The 17351-nt window shown below is 44.9% G+C and overlaps 1 protein-coding gene across 1 annotated transcript in view; it reads left to right on the top strand.

Annotated features, from left to right (window-relative positions):
* Positions 1 to 7392: 7392 nt before the first annotated feature.
* Positions 7393 to 17351, top strand: part of Rbm47 (RNA binding motif protein 47) — a 32985-nt gene continuing 23026 nt past the window's right edge. The window contains exon 1 of the mRNA XM_051164813.1: positions 7393 to 7484. The gene's annotated coding sequence lies outside the window, so the exon portion shown is untranslated. The remainder of the gene's footprint in view (positions 7485 to 17351) is intronic.

The following is a 17351-nucleotide window of genomic DNA, read 5'->3' as shown; positions in this document are numbered from 1 at the left end:
TTAGGTGTATGATAATGTATAAACCCGGAGCAGTGGTAGTTCCTCTCGGATGTGCTTGAGTCACTTTTTCTCAAACTGAGTTAAGTTTAAGAAATGAAATGACTTAACGGTAGATGCTACGCTCCCTCCCTTATATGTGACACTTTGGTTCTACTTTGCACGCTCTGTTCTAATCCTAACTACAGCGACCAGACAGCAGAATGTCTTTTTCACCTTTCCACCTAAAAATGAAGCAATCTGAATAGCACCCAGAAACATCTTTCTGGCCACAGGGAGCCCTCCTCCATTGTGGTGGGGAGCGGTCACTGTGATCAGTAGGTGATGCTGTACCAGAGACGCCTGCCAGCCAGTCCACTGTAGTGTCAGCCTGTACACGTAGCTGTCCGCTGTAGTGTCGGCCTGTACACGTAGCTGTCTGCTGTAGTGTCGGCCTGTACACGTAGCTGTCTGCTGTAGTGTCGGCCTGTACACGTAGCTGTCTGCTGTAGTGTTAGCCTGTACACGTAGCTGTCTGCTGTAGTGTCGGCCTGTACACGTAGCTGTCCGCTGTAGTGTCGGCCTGTACACGTAGCTGTCTGCTGTAGTGTCGGCCTGTACACGTAGCTGTCCGCTGTAGTGTCGGCCTGTACACGTAGCTGTCTGCTGTAGTGTCGGCCTGTACACGTAGCTGTCCACTGTAGTGTTAGCCTGTACACGTAGCTGTCCGCTGTAGTGTCGGCCTGTACACGTAGCTGTCTGCTGTAGTGTCGGCCTGTACACGTAGCTGCTACACTGTCAGTACCGAAGGTAAACTCGTCTGCGACTTTTTTTCCCCATGGCTATATTGTTCTAAAAGTGGCTCAAGGTGGGTTGGTGTTTTCTAACAGGATAGGGAGTTTATTTAATGGCCAAGACATGGTACTGTTGGATCAGAGCATTGCAGCACAAAGCATTTAGTATTTGTTATTTTTGCCTGATTTGTCAAGGGAGTGTTAGTGTGCTTGTCACTAAGTTGTGTGTGTGTGTGTGTGTGTGTGTGTGTGTGTGTGTGTGTGTGTGTGTGTTCATGCCATGGTGCACATGTGTAGAGTTGGTTCTCTCCTGCCTTTGCGTGGGCTCTGGAGATCCAACCAGGGTGTCAGGGTTACTCAGCGAGTGCTTTGCTGACCGAGCCTTCTTTCTGGAGCCACATTACCCTTTTCTTAGTCCAATGTATTTATCAAAGAGGTTTTCACCTGAAATATCCTACTTTTTCTAGATTTGCCCAAAAGCTCCCACCCCGTCTTTTGTTTGTTTGTTTGTTTGTTTTTGATAAGTTCACATTCATTATTGCCTTCAGTGCGTGGTCTTCTGCCCTCACTGATCTTTTCGGGACTTGACTTCTAGGGGACAAGAGCAGTCACAGCGTTAACTATTTACCTGGCTTGGAGAACAATTACCAGCCACCTTCTTGCTGTTTCTCCACTTAACTCCACGCTGAGGTACAAAGGTTCAGAGGAACCTCGCAGATCAGGGGTCACACACGAATTGCTGCAATTTGGAGCTGAATTCTGCCGATATGACAGAATTTCACAGCTACAATGATTGCTCGATTCTGCTCCTGCACACAGGCCAGGCTGGGCGGTTAACAGTGTGATTTGTACAAGTCAGCCTTTGGCACCCAAGTTTAATAAGTAACTAGCTGGTGCCTTAGGTTTCACTGGTACAAGGTGCATGCTGTAATAAAAAGGGTCAGATGTCAATGTGCAAAGATGAAGGAGGTGAGGAGTGACAATCTCATAGCTACCACCCATGAAACTGAACATAAAGATTCAGTCATCTGTGATTAGCTCATATTTCTATAGTGTAAATTTTAACATATTCATTTTCTAGGTCTTTTTTTTTCAAGACAGGGCTTCTCTGTGTAACAGCTCTGTAGACTAGGCTGGCCTCGAACGCACAGAGATCCACCTGCCTCTGCCTCCCAAGGGCTGGGATTAAAGGCGTGTGCCGCCTCCACCACTACCCGGCATCATATGTCTTAAAGAGACATATCTGTTTGTAAAATGTTAGTAAGAAAGAGACGCCCGCTTATGTATTACGAGCCAAGAAGTAGAAAGTGGAGTTGAAGACTTCACGTAATCACTCGATCATCTCATGGGATCTTTTATTTCTCAAAAGCTTTCCAAAATGTGATGGCTTTAAAAAATTTTAAGGAATAAGAGGTGGTGACTCAGGCCTGTAAATTCTAGCACTCAGAAAGCTGAGGCATGAAGATTGCTGATTTGGGCTACACAGTGAGGCCCTGCCTTTAAAAAGGAGGGACGTGTTGTTTTGCCCTGGTCCTTAGCAGCTACAGCCCGTGACTGATCGGCTCTGTTGCTTTGGGCCTGTGACAGGGACACACATACATCTTGGTTCGCGGTAGAGCCAAGCTGTTTTCCTCATAACCAAGAAGAATAAAAATAGGGCCTGGGGTGCCGCCATCTCCGTCAAGACACTCTCAATCAATCACCTAAGATTTCCCATGAGCCCTCACCTCTTACCACTTCCCAAGCCTTTTGAACATGGGCCTTTGAAGAGACCCTGGAGACCTAAACTGTAGCAATCTCTCTCAATCTCTCTCTCTCTCTCTCTCTCTCTCTCTCTCTCTCTCTCTCTCTCTCTCTCGTCTTTCGAGACACCGTTGTCCTGGACTTGCTTTGTAGACCAGGCTGGCTGATCCTCCAGCCTCTGCCTCCCCAGTGCTGGGATTAAAGGCGTGCGCCACCATGTCTCTCTGTCTGTTTGTCTGTCTCTCTGTCTCTCTGTCTCAATGGGAATTTTCAAACTCTCCCAAACGACCAGTTGGACTCTCTCACAGAGCTACTAATTTAGCGCTCAAATTTCTCAGGCTCCCTGGGCTTGACTCTCAGCTTCACCGTGTTTGAGGTCAGCCTCTCTGTTTTTTGTGCTGTTTCCCCCACCCACCCATCTCTCAAATGAGTAGAATCATAGTTCTAGCTTCCTGAGATCATAGCAGCAATTACGTAAGATGCCGTCACTCAAGAGATGCTTAGCATGACGTCCGATGTACAGTGAGGATTCCAGGACTGAGCTGCTGTTGTCACCGGCTCCCAGCTGTGACTTGGCCTTGCCCACCTGAGCCTGGCTTCTCCTTGATCTCTTCCTTTCAGGAGGGGTAAGACAGAGGTGCGTGACTAGGTGAGGCAAACCACTCCGTGGCTGCTGTGACTGCTGTCATGTGGGGAAAGCTGTGGTAGGCAATAACTTCAAATCACCCAGTTTCCCGTGCAAGCTCTTTCCATGCTGCCAAGCAGTAAGCAACACTTGACGTTTAAAATAAGTTCATAATGATGCCTAATGGATAGGCTGCGCCCTATTCTTGGGATATACATTAGGTTGCTATGTTAACTGATCTCATATTTTGCAAAAAAAAAAAAAAAAAAAAAGAAAAAAGAAAAAAATGGCAGCTGTGAATATGTTACCTTGAATTCTTTATTCTCTTGAAATATAGTAGCTTTTGGATAAAAATATAATTTGAACTACCAATGTCAATAATAAAATTCAGTACTTAGCATTAAAAAAGTCACAATGACATCTCCCATTAATTTGAGTTAAACCAGCTCTGGGCCAGGACTGAGCACAAGCACTGGGTTCTAGATGTGAGTCGGACCAGATTCTGCCTTGGTAAAAGCTTTTCTTTAGCTGAGGATGACCAGTTACTTAAACCTCGTACCAGCATTCTACCATGTTTGCCCTTCAGCGCTCCAATTTCCTGCGGCTTGATCTAGGGTCACAAAGAATGCTAGGTGACACTGTGGGTCTGTGCCGGAGTTTCCCCACACTGCGTCATGGAGGAGGGAAGGTAAGGCTGCGTTCAGCCTGGCCAGGAAGGGCATCTGGGGGGATCTGGAGAGCCGGGGATGAAGGACCTGTGAGGGAGACTGGGCGAGACGAAGCTGCGTGAGGCCTGAGACTCCCCAGGTCGTATGAGGATGCTGACTTCATTCTAAAGACAGTGGCTGAGAACATGTAGAGCATCCAGCAAGAACGCTGAGAGGACCAAATGCTAAGACTTTAAAGGCCGCTGTGTTTGCCTTTGTCAGAGCTGGATTTGTTGTAGCAGGCAGGAGTGGAGGTGGTCCGGAGGCTACTGAAGCTTCTGGCTGGCTGTTTACAGTGTGCTTCCAAATGTGGGGTCCTTAACTAACGAAGTGAGGCTCACGTCCAAGATACATGTGAGAAAGCCGAGGCCTAGAGAGCCAGGAGCATGCTGGAGGTCAAGCGGCAACTAGAAACCTGATGTCCAACCCACGCAGTTTCCTGGCAGCTCTCAATCCATGCGCTTCCTCCTAGAGAGTGGGCAACTGATTTATTTTTAAGAAAGAACCTGTTTTCAATAGAAAGTATTCCTGCCAGGCCTGGGGACACACAGCAGTTATCTCGGTACTGGGAGCTGAGCCAAGAGGATCAGGCTTTCAAGGTCATCTTGAGCTTTGTAGTGAGTTTGAGGCTAACCTGGGCTACATAACACCCCGTCTTACAAAACGGAAGATATAAATGACTAATTCATTTTAATTAGCGTGTAAAGTAGAAGATTTCTTTTTTGTTTTTGTTTGTTTTTTTCGAGATAGGGTCTCTCTGTGTAGCCTTGGGTGTCCTGGACTCACTTTGTAGACCAGGCTGGTCTCGAACTCACAGCAATCCGCCTGCCTCTACCTCCCGAGTGCTGGGATTAAAGGTGTGCGCCACCACCCCCAGCTCGGCTTAGGGGTTTTATTTGGAGATTTTTGTAAGCAATCAGAATAGCAAATATTGAAGTATATGAAATAAACTCTCTTTAGATTCATTGTGGATAGTCAGATTTTCTGGAAATGTACAATTGAGACGGCCTATTATGCTTTAAGGAATTTTGCTACTTACATATCTCCTCAATGAACCTTCCTTCCCTCAGTACAGCATGAAACTGAGAATCCTGTCTTTCATTATGTATTAATAGTCGCTTTCAGGTTATGGGGTTTCTGTGTCTACTACTGAGACATTACATTGCTTAGGGAACTTTTTTTTTACTAGTATACACAATGGGAAACCTCAAAGTTCTGTGCAAATACTGGAGGCTTCATAAATATTTCCCGTCAAAGTTCTCCACTCAGCAAAGCTGAGTTCGCCTGCAAGTGTGGCGTAGGAATGTGCATCTTATTCTGTTGTCTTGACACTGCAGTTAACTTTAAATCACAGCTTAGAATTTTCACCTTACTTTCCAAGGCTTTATCAAACTGTGGCATTGGACTGGCTGTTACCCAGTTTGAGACAGTCTTTTTTTTTTTTTTTTCAGGGTTGGGTAAAGACTATGCACCGAGAGGCCATAGCTGCAGCTCTCTAACTTAAGGCCGTGCATGGCCTTTTTGCCCTATGAGGAAATTCTTGACGATAATGGTTTGACTCAGGCCTGGCTGAGGTTATCTCTTGTCTTCTGGTAAAGGCACAGATCCCACAGAACACCAGCCATTCCAACAGAGATGTGTTTAGTTGGCCTTAGAGGCCAGCTAACCCAGAAGATTGCACACTCTGCTCTGTGGCACTCTAAAGGCTCCACAGTGCCCCCATGAAGCCGCTGGCTCTTGTTTTCTTGGTTTTGTCTCTTTACCTGGCTAAATTTTCATGGAAGAATCCATGAAGCAAACCAAAAACAAACAACAGTGGCAAACCAGCTATTTAAAAACTGGTAATTCAACTATAGCTTGTATTTCAAATGAGTGAAGGGATTAGTGTAAAACCAAAGACCAAGGACTAAAGCATGGTGCCATGAGCCTGTATCCCCTGCACTCAAGAGGCAGAGGCAGGAGAATTACAAACTTCAGGCCATTCTGGGCCATTCTATATAGCATGCCTCTGTCTCAAAGGAAATGGTCATGAACATGAAGGTGTTAAAAGTCTAATCTTCTAGCAGCCATGGTGCCATACTGAATTTGAGAATGTGGACAGATGCCAGGCAGTGGTGGCGCACACCTTTAATCCCAGGCAGAGGCAGGAGGATCTCTGTGAGTTCAAAGCCAGTCTGGTCTACAAAGGGAGTCCAGGACAGCCAAAACTATGCAGAGAAACCCTGTCTTGAAAACAACAACAACAACAAAACAAAACACCCTAAGCCTGGATATATACACACACACACACTTTACTTTATTTTTATTTTTTATTTTGCATGGAGTGAATCTTAGAGCTGCTCCCAACAAAGCTGGGTGTGGTGGTGCATGACTTTAGTCCTAGCACTCTGGAGGCGGAGGTGGATCTCTGTGGTCTACAAAGTGATTGCCAGGACAGCCAAAGCTATTTAAAACAAAGCAAAACAAACACCGAAATATGGCTGCCATACTTGGTTTAAGTTTTTAAAGTATTACTGTTAGTGTGTGTGTGTGTGTGTGTGTGTGTGTGTTACTTTGTGGAATTCTCTCCTTCCATATCCATATAGGTTTCATAAATTGAATTCTGGCTGGCAGGCTTGTATCACCAGTCAGCAAAAACAATTACTAAAGAGCTACAGTGCAGACCCACATATTTACAAAACTGACTCCAGGACAGCCAAGGCTACACAGAGAAACCCTGTCTCGGAGAAAAAAAAAAGAATATGGATGCATAAACCACTTGGCTGTCCAGGTAGCTTGATCAGGCCTGTTGGTAGCTGTGGGCTTGGAAAGAGTACATTTCCAGAGATGGAATAAAGGCAGGACACACTGGAATACTTTAATGTATTTGTGTGTCTTGAACATTTTAGTTTGAACCTTACATTCTTTTTATTTGAAGAGTTTGTACTGTGGCTTCCAAGATTAACCTAAAACCTTGACTGATGGTTTTCATTTTTCATAATCCTCCTCTTGAAAAGAAAAACCCTTAAAGAAGAAATCTTGAGTTTGTTCTTAGGACAGAGTCTGTCATCCTAACAATTGCAGGTAGATCACTAAGCCCCCCCCCCCAAACTCCACCCCCACCCCGAGGTCTTGGGGACCTGCTCTGGATGCGAGCAGGCAAGAGTAATAATTTGTTAGTGACGTGCAACATAACTCTACAAACCATGCGGGAGGCCCCAAGCTAGCTGCTTTTCTCTGTATATAAGGAGGGGTAGGTCTTTTTGTGAGTTTCTGCAACTGTGTTCTTCCTGAGCAATATGCCTGTCTTTAAGTCATGGCTGTCCTAAAGGTCAAAACACACCAAATGGAAGCAATTGGTCATGTTTCTGTCACAATTCCCATTTCTTCAAGGGTAAGATAATGAGTTACAGTTCTTGGTTTCATGAGAACAAACTGGACTGGTGACAGGTCCTCAATTTCTAGGCACATGTGAAACTTCCATTGAAATAAAGCAATACAAAACATTTCTAACATTATCTTCAACCCTTTAGGATCTGCCTCAAAGGACACTTCAAGACTTGAACAAAAAGATTCCAAGCCAGGTGCCTGAATCTGCCTGCATCCTCTTCTTCTGCCAGCCATATAAAGAACCGGGACCAATCAAATTGGTGTCCTTTGGTGAGTGTACGTCCCAGAATCTCTTTCTCCCCTACTTAAGTAAGAACATAATTCCCCTTCCTGTTGAACAGGACATCTGTTAGATGATGCGTGCCTGCTGTGTGTTTACATGGTCAATTAGTGGCATATTACACACGATGATGACTCACTTGGAACCCACGCTACAAACCCTTATTTCTCTGTACACATTACATTTCCCCCCCTCAGACAGGGTTTCTCTGTGTAACAGCTCTGGCTGTCCTAGACTCACCTTGTAGATCAGGCTTGGTCTGAAAACTCACAGCGATCTGCCTACCTCTGCCTCCGAGTGCTGGGATTAAAGGCGGGCGTCACCACGCCTGGCTTAGCTTTGAACTCTTGATTGATCTTCTTGCCTCCATCCTGCAAGTACTGGGGTCACCGGTAGGCACCACCACAACCTGCAGTCATCTTTCAATGCACGGTATGCAAGGAAGGGTCCCTGTACAAGACAGATGGAAGACCCAGTGTGACGGTATTTGTGATTTGAGAGCCATCCTCGTTTTCTTTGTAAAATCTTGCCTCTTATGTAAAGCAAAAATAGACTTTCCGATCCATGGCACTTTGTCCTTTCTTTTGTAGCCAGCTTCCTTCATAAAGCGTGCCTTCCAACTTCATAAAATGCTCATTTCTCTGTAAAACTGAATACGATTCTGCTGAAAGGCACATTGTATCGCGTGTAAAGTCGTATATCAGACTGGCTTTGATTTTCTTATCCCTAATGATAAATAATGTTCAATGTATTTTCGTGTAGCTGTTGTACCTTGGAGAAATGTGTGTTCAAGTCCCCCACTGTTTGTTTATCAAGTGGCTTGCTGGCTTTGCAGTTGACCTTGTGAAATTTTTTGTTTGTTTGTTTGTTTGGTTGCTTGGTTTGTTTTTGTTTTTGTTTTTTGAGACAGGGTTTCTCTGTGTAGCCTTGGCTGTCCTGGACTCACTTTATAGACTCACAAAGATCTGCCTGCTGCTGCCTCCCAAGTGCTGGGATTACAGGTGTGCACCACCACACCCAGCTTTACTTTGTGACTCTTTATGGATTCTGGGCATTAGTTCTTCATCAGAGTATGATTTCCAAATATTTCTCTTCTGCACCACGGGATACCTTTTATCTCTGTTTATAGTGTTATTTGATTAACAAGATTTTAGTGTTTTTCTTTTGCACTACTGAGGATGAGAGGCAAGTGCTATGCCACTGAGTTACATCCCAGCTACATTTTACATTTTTAATTTTATTTATTTATCTTGTAGCTCAGGCTGGCCTTGACACCTGATCTTCCTGCCTCAGCCTCCAGAGAGCTGAGACCACAGGAGTGCACCACAGGCCTGGCTTAATTTTTTAATTTTAATAAAGTTCAGTTTATCTATTTTTCCTTTTGATAGCTATGATTTTGCATCAAAGCCAATGTCATGAAATTTTGCTTATTTTCTTTTTCAGTTTGGAGGCTTAGATTTAGACTTTTGGTCTGTGTTGAGTCAGTCAGGACCAGGATTCTTTGTAAACAAGTACTTTTTGATTCCATCAAGTCTTGAGGGAAGACATGTGTCAGCCAGAAGTAACGAAGATGCTGTTAATGTTCACACTCAACATTTGTTTGCACTATTTTTCTTGTAGGCTTCAGGTGTCATGCGACTAGCTTATAGTAGTAATATCAGTCAGCACTCACACACACACACACACACAAACACACACACATACACACACACACACATACACACACACATACACACACATACACACACATACACACACACATACACACACACACATACACACACACATACACACACACACGCACACACACACACGCACACACACACATACACACACACACGCACACACACACACACACACACACACACACACACACACACACACACACACACACACACAAGAACACCAGAAAATGGTAGTATTTAAGCATGTTTTATATGCATGTGTGTGACAAGGATTTGGCAGCGGTGGGGGGAGCGAGTGAGGATGCAGTAAGTGTGGTTGCGAGTAGAGAGCAGAAGTAGTTAGATGGCTGCACCATATGTACAAAAATCAATTGTTCTTCATGCGGCATCAGGGGAAATAAACTGGCCTGCCCACAATACTGTGGGCGAACTGTGTTTCCAGAATTTTCCCTAGTCATGTTTTATTGTGGACTTTATTTACTGTGTGTGCGTCCAACATAAAATGTGAAGTCTGTCCAGTGGCTTCCTGGCAGGATTCTGAGGAGGAAGAAACTCCTGGCTGTGTGCACTGCCCCTCCTAGTATCAAAGGTCAGCGGTGAGCTGGCTGCTCTCTGTTGGGCTTGAGATAACAGCAGGCCTGCGTTTATGCAACCCACAGTTCCAGGATTCTCTGTTGGGACAAGACTCAGTTAGACTTTCAACATCAGGACACTTGGCGTGTAGAATCAGTGTCCAAATTCCAAATCAGTTAGTGTTAAACCTGTTGACATTGTCTTTGGGGCAGAGTTCACTGGGCCCACCCCTCTGGCTCTCACTGGGGTTCATTCACTGGGCCCATCCCTCTGGCTCTCACTGGGGTTCATTCACTGGGCCCACCCCTCTGGCTCTCACTGGGGCTCATTCACTGGGCCTCCCCCTCCCCCCCAGCTCTCACTGGGGTTCGTTCACTGCCCCCCCCTCCGGCCCTCACTGGGGTTTGTCTAAAAGGGACTAACTGTGTTGGCCATGGTGGCTTCTCATTTTTGCTTTGCCATAAATTCGGGTTTGGAAAAAGAAGAAGTAACTAAGTGAATTACATTTTCTGGTTTTGGATGGCATAAGATAGACTGTGCTTTCTAAAAATAATTTGTGAGACTAGCATGGTGCATTTCCCTTGAAAAATCTTTTCACATATAATTAACTCAGAGCACCTAGTGTGTCCATGTGATCCTGAGACTTAATAATTAGCTTGGATCGGGGTGTTTTTATTCACGTGTTAGGGTTTCAACTGAAATACTAACTCCAAGTACACATGGTGAAAGTGGGAGAGAGCGTGAGAAATAACGTCATCTCAACTCCGTCACCCGTTTCTAGAGTTTAGCGTTCCTGACACATTTCTTGACAATCAAGGTATCATATTTTCTCTTTACTTCGACCCAATATATTAACTGTGTATTTCAAGAAATCCCTTAATATCATTTTGCTTTCTAGAACTATTAATGTAGCCAGTTGTCAATCCAAGCAACTTTTACAGCCTAAGTAAGTTGTATAGACTGGAAAATGGCTCCCCTAGGCCCCCCCCCAAATCTCTTCCCCTTTCTCCTCCTCTTAGTAACTTTCGTTTCCTCAGAAGTAAACTGAAACCAGTTTTTTGTTCCAAATAACAACACTCATTTCACCTTCAAAACTCACTCATAGGTAAACAAGCACTTTAGTGTTCATAGCCATGCCCTCGTCCCTTTCCTGACCACGGCCCGTGTATGACTACACGCTAGGAAATTATTTGAACAAGCACTAAAAGCAAGCAGCAATCAGATAGCCACATAGCCTGATTCCCTGTCACTCTGGGTACGTATTAACCAAGTCAGAGATAGCAAATGAGACTGTAAGTTGAGAGAAGAAAAAAAAATATTAACGAGAAAAGTTAAGCAAGGGCACACGAGGAAGGAAGTGTGCACGAGAAAGCAGTTGTTCCACTGTGTGTTCCCCCAGCTTTGCCTCATGTGTCCTCTCCTGTATGGAAAGAGGGTCATGTGACTGGTGGGGCTTGGGGGTGGCACACTGAGGACCTTGGGCTATGTGTGTTCGTACACAGAGACGTCTGTGAGCTTCTGAGATGCATGCCTGGAATCAGATTGGCCTGTGAGCTACTCTCAGCACAATCCCCCACTGGTTAGCGGGAAACTCCCCAGAAGCGGCAATATTCCAAGGAAGGCTGCTCCGAGCCGTTGTCAGGCCGTCCCGGCTTCTCACGGCATGCGCCACCACTACCCCGGCCCCTTTTTCTTCTTCTTACAGAGACTATAGTTGTGGTGCTCTAGAATACAGTAATAGCATTTGAAAATAGATTTATTTTATGAGTATGAGTCTTATGCCTGAGAGAGAGAGAGAGAGCGCATGTGCGTGCGTGTGGACACGTGTGTCTGGCACCATGTGCATCATGGGGCATTGGGTCTCCTAGAAATGGAGTACTGGATGCCTTTGAGCCACCAGTGGGTGTTGGGAACAAAACCTGGGTTTTCTGCAAGAGCGGCAAGTGTCCTTAACCACTGAGCCATCTCTCTAGCCCCCTCAAAAAAAATGTTTTTAATTTTAAAAATGTATTTATTTTATATGTGGAAGAGTTTTGCCTGAATGCATGTGTATGTACACTGCATGCATGCCTAGCACCCACAGGGGTCAGAAGAGATCATCGAATCTTCTGGAACTGGAGTTACAGAGCTGTGAGCGGATGTGTGCTTACTGGGGCTTGAACCTGGGTCCTCTTCAAAAGCAATAAATAAATGCTCCCAACTGCCAAGCAGCAAATAAGTGCTCTTAACTGCTGAGCCATTTATCCAGCCTGAGAAAATATTTTTAACTTCAAAAATACCTCACACTAAGTTTAAACACTTTACTTTTTTGTTGTTGAGAATTTCTCATACACCCACTGTATTTACATTAATTTTACCTATTCCTTCCCGCCTCAGACAGACCCATGTCCCCATGGCCTCTTCTCTAGTCACTGTTATTACGTGTAAGACCTACTAAGCCACGCAGTGTTGCTCAGTGTGCATGTGTTTAGGTCAGGCCACTTGGGACTGGCTAGCCTATTGGTGTTACTTTGTCCCTGAAACACAACAACAACAACAACAACAACACAACAACAACCGATTCCCTGTCTTTCGGCAGCCGTTGATTACCATTGGTTGCCCGTCTTCTGGTGTGGGACTTTGTGAAAGCCCTCATCCACACTGGCATGTTGACTGGGGTTTTCACTGTGTAGGTCTTGGTTAGGCAACCATATTGCTGAGACTTCCCAGGCGCAGGACTTCCCAGGTGTGTTAGGACAGCGCTATGCAGCAGCACACATCCTGGTCTTCCTTTGTGGCAGTTTCTCTGAGCCGTACGTGTCAGAATAAGTGATGTAACCCCGCCATCAGCTACTCTCTGCATTTTGGCCAGTTACAGGTCTCTGCAACAGTCTCCATCTGCTGTTTAAAAATTTTTTTTCAGCCAGGTGGTGGTGGCGCACTCCTTTACTCCCAGCACTCGGGAGGCAGAGGCAGGCGGATCGTTGTAAATTCAAGGCCAGTCTGGTCTACAAAGTTAGTCCAGGACAGCCAAGGCTACACAGAGAAACCTTGTCTCAAAAAACAAAAAAAAATTTTTTTCACTTTAACAACACACACACACACACACACACACACACACACACATCCCTGGCTTAGTCCCCTTCACGTGACAAGATTCTCTTTCACTGTGACACTTGCCTTCAGGTCCTTGAAATGCGAGGGCACCCACATTCAACAGGATCTCTGTCACCCCGGCTCCAATGGGAACAGGTCTTGTTCCATAGTTATAACTGAACTGACTAATGCTAGCCAAACAAAGTCAGGTCACACCTAACACTGCAGCTAGTGCTTGGCCGTGTCCACCTAGTCCGGGGCCTCCGATTCAGGCCAGGTCGTTGGTTGTGTTTCTTACGAAGAGGCCTGTGGGATTCTTGTAAACAGCTAGTTCATCTGTCCTACCACAGGGCCACACTAGGGTCACAGGGCTGGGACGATGCTCCATGTTTTTACTGTGTAGCCACTGTGTGCAGCCCAGTAATGCAGATGGAAGGAGGATAGACTGCCATCTACACGCCCCCCTCCCCTCCCCCCCAGAGACTGCATCAGCTGGTGTTAGAAGTTCTTTTTCAGCATCTCTTGAAAAAGTAATTCAAAAAACTTTAAAAGTATTCATTTTTTTTCTTTTGTGTGTGTTCTTTCTTTAAATACATTTTGTACACCAGTTTTAGAATTTAAAAAAATTATTGATTTTTATTTTATGTACATTGGTGCTCTGCCTGCATGTGTGATGGTGTCAGGTCCCCTAGCACAGGAGTTACAGACAGCTGTGAGCTGCCATGTGGGTGCTGGGAATGGAACCCAGGTCCTCTGGAAGAGTAGCCAGTGCTCTTAACTGCTCAGCCATCTCTCCAATCCCTAGTTTTAGAATTTTTAAAACAACATCTGAATCTATTACTTTATTTTTTTTAAGATTTATTTATTTATTATGTATACAGTATCTGCCTGCATGTGTGCCTGCATGCCAGAAGATGGCACCAGATCTCATTATGGATGGTTGTGAGCTGCCATGTGGCTGCTGGGAATTGAACTCAGTGCTCTTAACCTCTGAGCCATCTCTCTATCACCGAGTCTATTACTTTCATACTGTGTTTTCATTTTAAATATAAAATGATATTACCACCAAAAACTAGGCATCTTTATTAAATTATAATCCCCAACTCAGTTGTTTAAGCTCAGTATTAGAGTATTTGCTTGCCATATTTAAGAGCCCAGCTTCACTGCCAAAACCATGAAAAAAATTTTTTTTTCCAAATTAAAAGTGATTATATGGGTACCTTTGTTTCACAAGGGTGGAGCAAGGCTATAAATGCATGTACCTCACAGCCCAGGTGTGCAGCTCCAATCCACACTCTAGGGTGTGCCTCTGATATTCCCATTCTGAAAGTCAGGTCATAGATATGGATTCCATTTAAGTCGGATGGGTGACAACTGTGTCACAGCACTCAGGAAGTAGAAGAAAGTAGATCAAGAGTTCAAGACCACCCCCGGGTATATAGCGAGTTCAAGGCCAGCTTTGAGACCCTCCCATTAAAAAATAAAAAAATGTAGTCGGTGTGGTAGCACACGCCTTTAATCCCAGCACTGGGGAGGCAGAGGCAGGTGGATCTCTGAGTTTGAGGCCAGCCTGGTCTACAAAGCGAGTCCAGGACAGCCAGGGCTGTTACACAGAGAAATCCTGTCTCAAAAAACAAAAAGCCCAAAACAAAACAAAAAAGTTAACTCCATGGGCTGTTCATATTAATACAGTTTGGCTATGTTTACTACTTTACACAGCGCTAGAAGTAGCTATGGCATACTGAGTAGAACTCTACAGGCTAGAAAGCAAAGTGGTCTGAGGACTAATTTCCCAAATACTTTATCATAAAGCTGTGGGTTTATTTTCCTTCATCTGTGTTGATCTAGGCCCATTCCCTACTGACCATGATTGTATTACATTCACACTGGCCGGGACTGACACCATATGTGAGAAAGCAGCAAAGAAAGCATACCCTGGTGAGGGAGCGTGGGCTTTGCTCTCAGATCCATGCCTCACTCCTTGGTCAGGTTACTTGACTCTCTCAGCCTCAATCGTCCATCTTGCAAAAAGGGAGCAATAATAGCTCATGCTTATCAGACTCGGCTTGGGTGTAGGCACGTGGCACACACTGTCTCCCTCACGGCGTGAGACGTCGATCATTGTGGGCACTGATCATTTTTTAGGTGCGAGTAATGAGGAACCAAGACCCTGGAGAAGTTAACAATGTCATACAGCAATGCTGTTGGGGGGCGGGGGAGGTCTCAAACCCAGGGAATCGGGGTTTCTAGAGTTTGCAGGACCAGGGCTGTCAAACATTTTGGCTCTGCAAACCTTACAGTCTCCACTTCTGTGATTTAACTAACTCTACCTTGGTTGCTTAAAAACAGCTATAAATAGTACTAATGCCACTGTTTCTGGCCATGTTGCAGCAAAATGGTAAAAAAAAAAATAGCCAGAAACACAAAGCTGCCTTCCTGGCCCTGGTTTGCTGGCTTCTCTGGAGCACACTTTTTAACACCCACTCACAGGAACGTCATAAGAAATGAGGAACTGGGACTGGAGAGATGGCTCAGAGGTTAAGGGCACTGACTGCTCTTCCAGAGGTCCTGAGTTCAATTCCCAGCAACCACATGGTGGCTCACAACCATCTATAATGTGATCTGATGCCCTCTTCTGGCTGGCAGGTGTATATGCAGGCAGAACACTGTATAAATAATAATAAATAAATAAATCTAAAAAAAAAAAAAGAAAGAAAGAAATGAGGAACTGGGCTGGAGAGATGACTCAGAGGTTAAGAGCACTGGCTTTTCTAGATCCCAGCAACCACATGGTGGCTCACAACCGTCTATATTAAGATCTGGTGCCCTCTTCTGGCCTGCTGGCTCACATGCAGGCAGAATACTGTATGAATAATAAATAAGTAAATCTTTAAAAAAAAAAAAAAAAAAAAAAGTAAGGAACTTCCATGAGACGTCTTGTACACAGGAATTCAAGAGCTGTAAGCTGGCTAGCCAGAGCGCTTGGTCAGTCTGCTGTTAGGATGATTCCTGCAAGCGGTTATTTCCTGGCCATCTCCTTGCTTGCAAACCTGTAAAGCCATCTTCTCTCTTCTGTTGCTGCCTCTGCACGTAAGCTAACACGCCATGCAGCCTCTTCTCCAGGAATGCTAGCTGTGTGGACGGAAGGAAGCACAGTCCCCTGAGGGTTTCTCACAGGACTGAGCGATCTTGTCATAAAATGGGATTTGCTTTTCGTGACTTTAACGAATTGCATAAAGTCCTTACAAGTACATTTATAGTGATGTAGTCTTTGATGACATAGGTAGTTCTGAGGATAAGGAAGACGTCTGCCTTCACAATCAGCCGGAGGTACTGAGGGTTCCAGTCCTTTCTATGTGCTATAGCCGGGTTATTCCTTGGGTTTGACTTGTGGCTTACTGTTGGATATCTATGCTATTAAGCTGGCCTTAGCTTACAGCACAATGAATGTTTGCTCAGTGGATACGTGTGACCTCCTGGTCCTGAGTACCGGTACGCCTTTGTGGCTTCCACCTCACCCTGCTGCATGGTCCCCAGTAAGGCACTTTGTTCAAAAACAGATATTTTACTGATACTGGTTAGCTTGTTAAGATGGAAATCATAATCCTTATTTTCTTTATTAATACTGTCCAGATTATTCCTTTAACAAACATGTGTTGTCTTTTCCATTCCAAACTTTGAGAGTCAGGAACAAGCCTAGACTCTGTCCTCTTGGTGTTGATGTTAAACAGTTGGGGAAAAAATGATGGTAGCTGTACCTTGTCTGAAAGGGTACCGATTATGGTGAGCTATAGATTTAGTCTGTCTGACACTAACCATGGCTGGCAAGACAGACGCCCTAGGATTTATCTTGTGCCTCCCATTCTGAGGCTCCAGATCTCCCATTCTAAAGTTCTGGGTCTTCCATTCTGAGGTTCTAGGTCTCCCATTCTAAGGCTCATTCTAAGGCTCTAGATCTCCCTGAGGCTCTAGGTGTCTCATTCTCAGGCTCCAGATCTCCCATTCTAAGGTTCTGGGTCTCCCATTCTGAGGTTCTAGGTCTCCCATTCTAAGGCTCTAGGTTTCTCATTCTAAGGTTCTATGTCTCTCGTTCTGAGGTTCTGGGTCTCTCATTCTAAGACTCATTCTGAGGCTCTAGATATCCCATTCTGAGGCTCTAAGTCTCTCATTCTGAGGCTCTAGGTCTCTCATTCTGAGGCTCTAGGTCTCTCATTCTGAGGCTCTAGGTCTCTCATTCTGAGGCTCTAGATCTCCCATCTTCTTATAAATGCTACTCAATGTCCTGGTGCTCAGCACAGTACCAATGTGCAAGAACAACTCCTTTTTTCACTTGAAGATTCATCAGAGACTTTCTAGCCATGCCCCAAACTTCATGGCCTTTTGTTTCCTATTGTCCTCACACAAAATAAGGGGTGTACTTCAAGCCAGTCACTATCCAGCTTGGTTTCCTTCCTGAGCCTCTTCTGTCCCTTTTTTGGTTGGTTGGTTTAGGTTTTGGTTTTGTGGGGTTTTGTTTTGTTTTTA

Source organism: Acomys russatus, chromosome 22 (genome assembly GCF_903995435.1).
Source record: "Acomys russatus chromosome 22, mAcoRus1.1, whole genome shotgun sequence".
Classification (NCBI taxonomy): Eukaryota; Metazoa; Chordata; class Mammalia; order Rodentia; family Muridae; genus Acomys; species Acomys russatus.
Note: the sequence above shows the minus strand (reverse complement) of the source record. Positions and strands in the feature narration are given on the sequence as shown.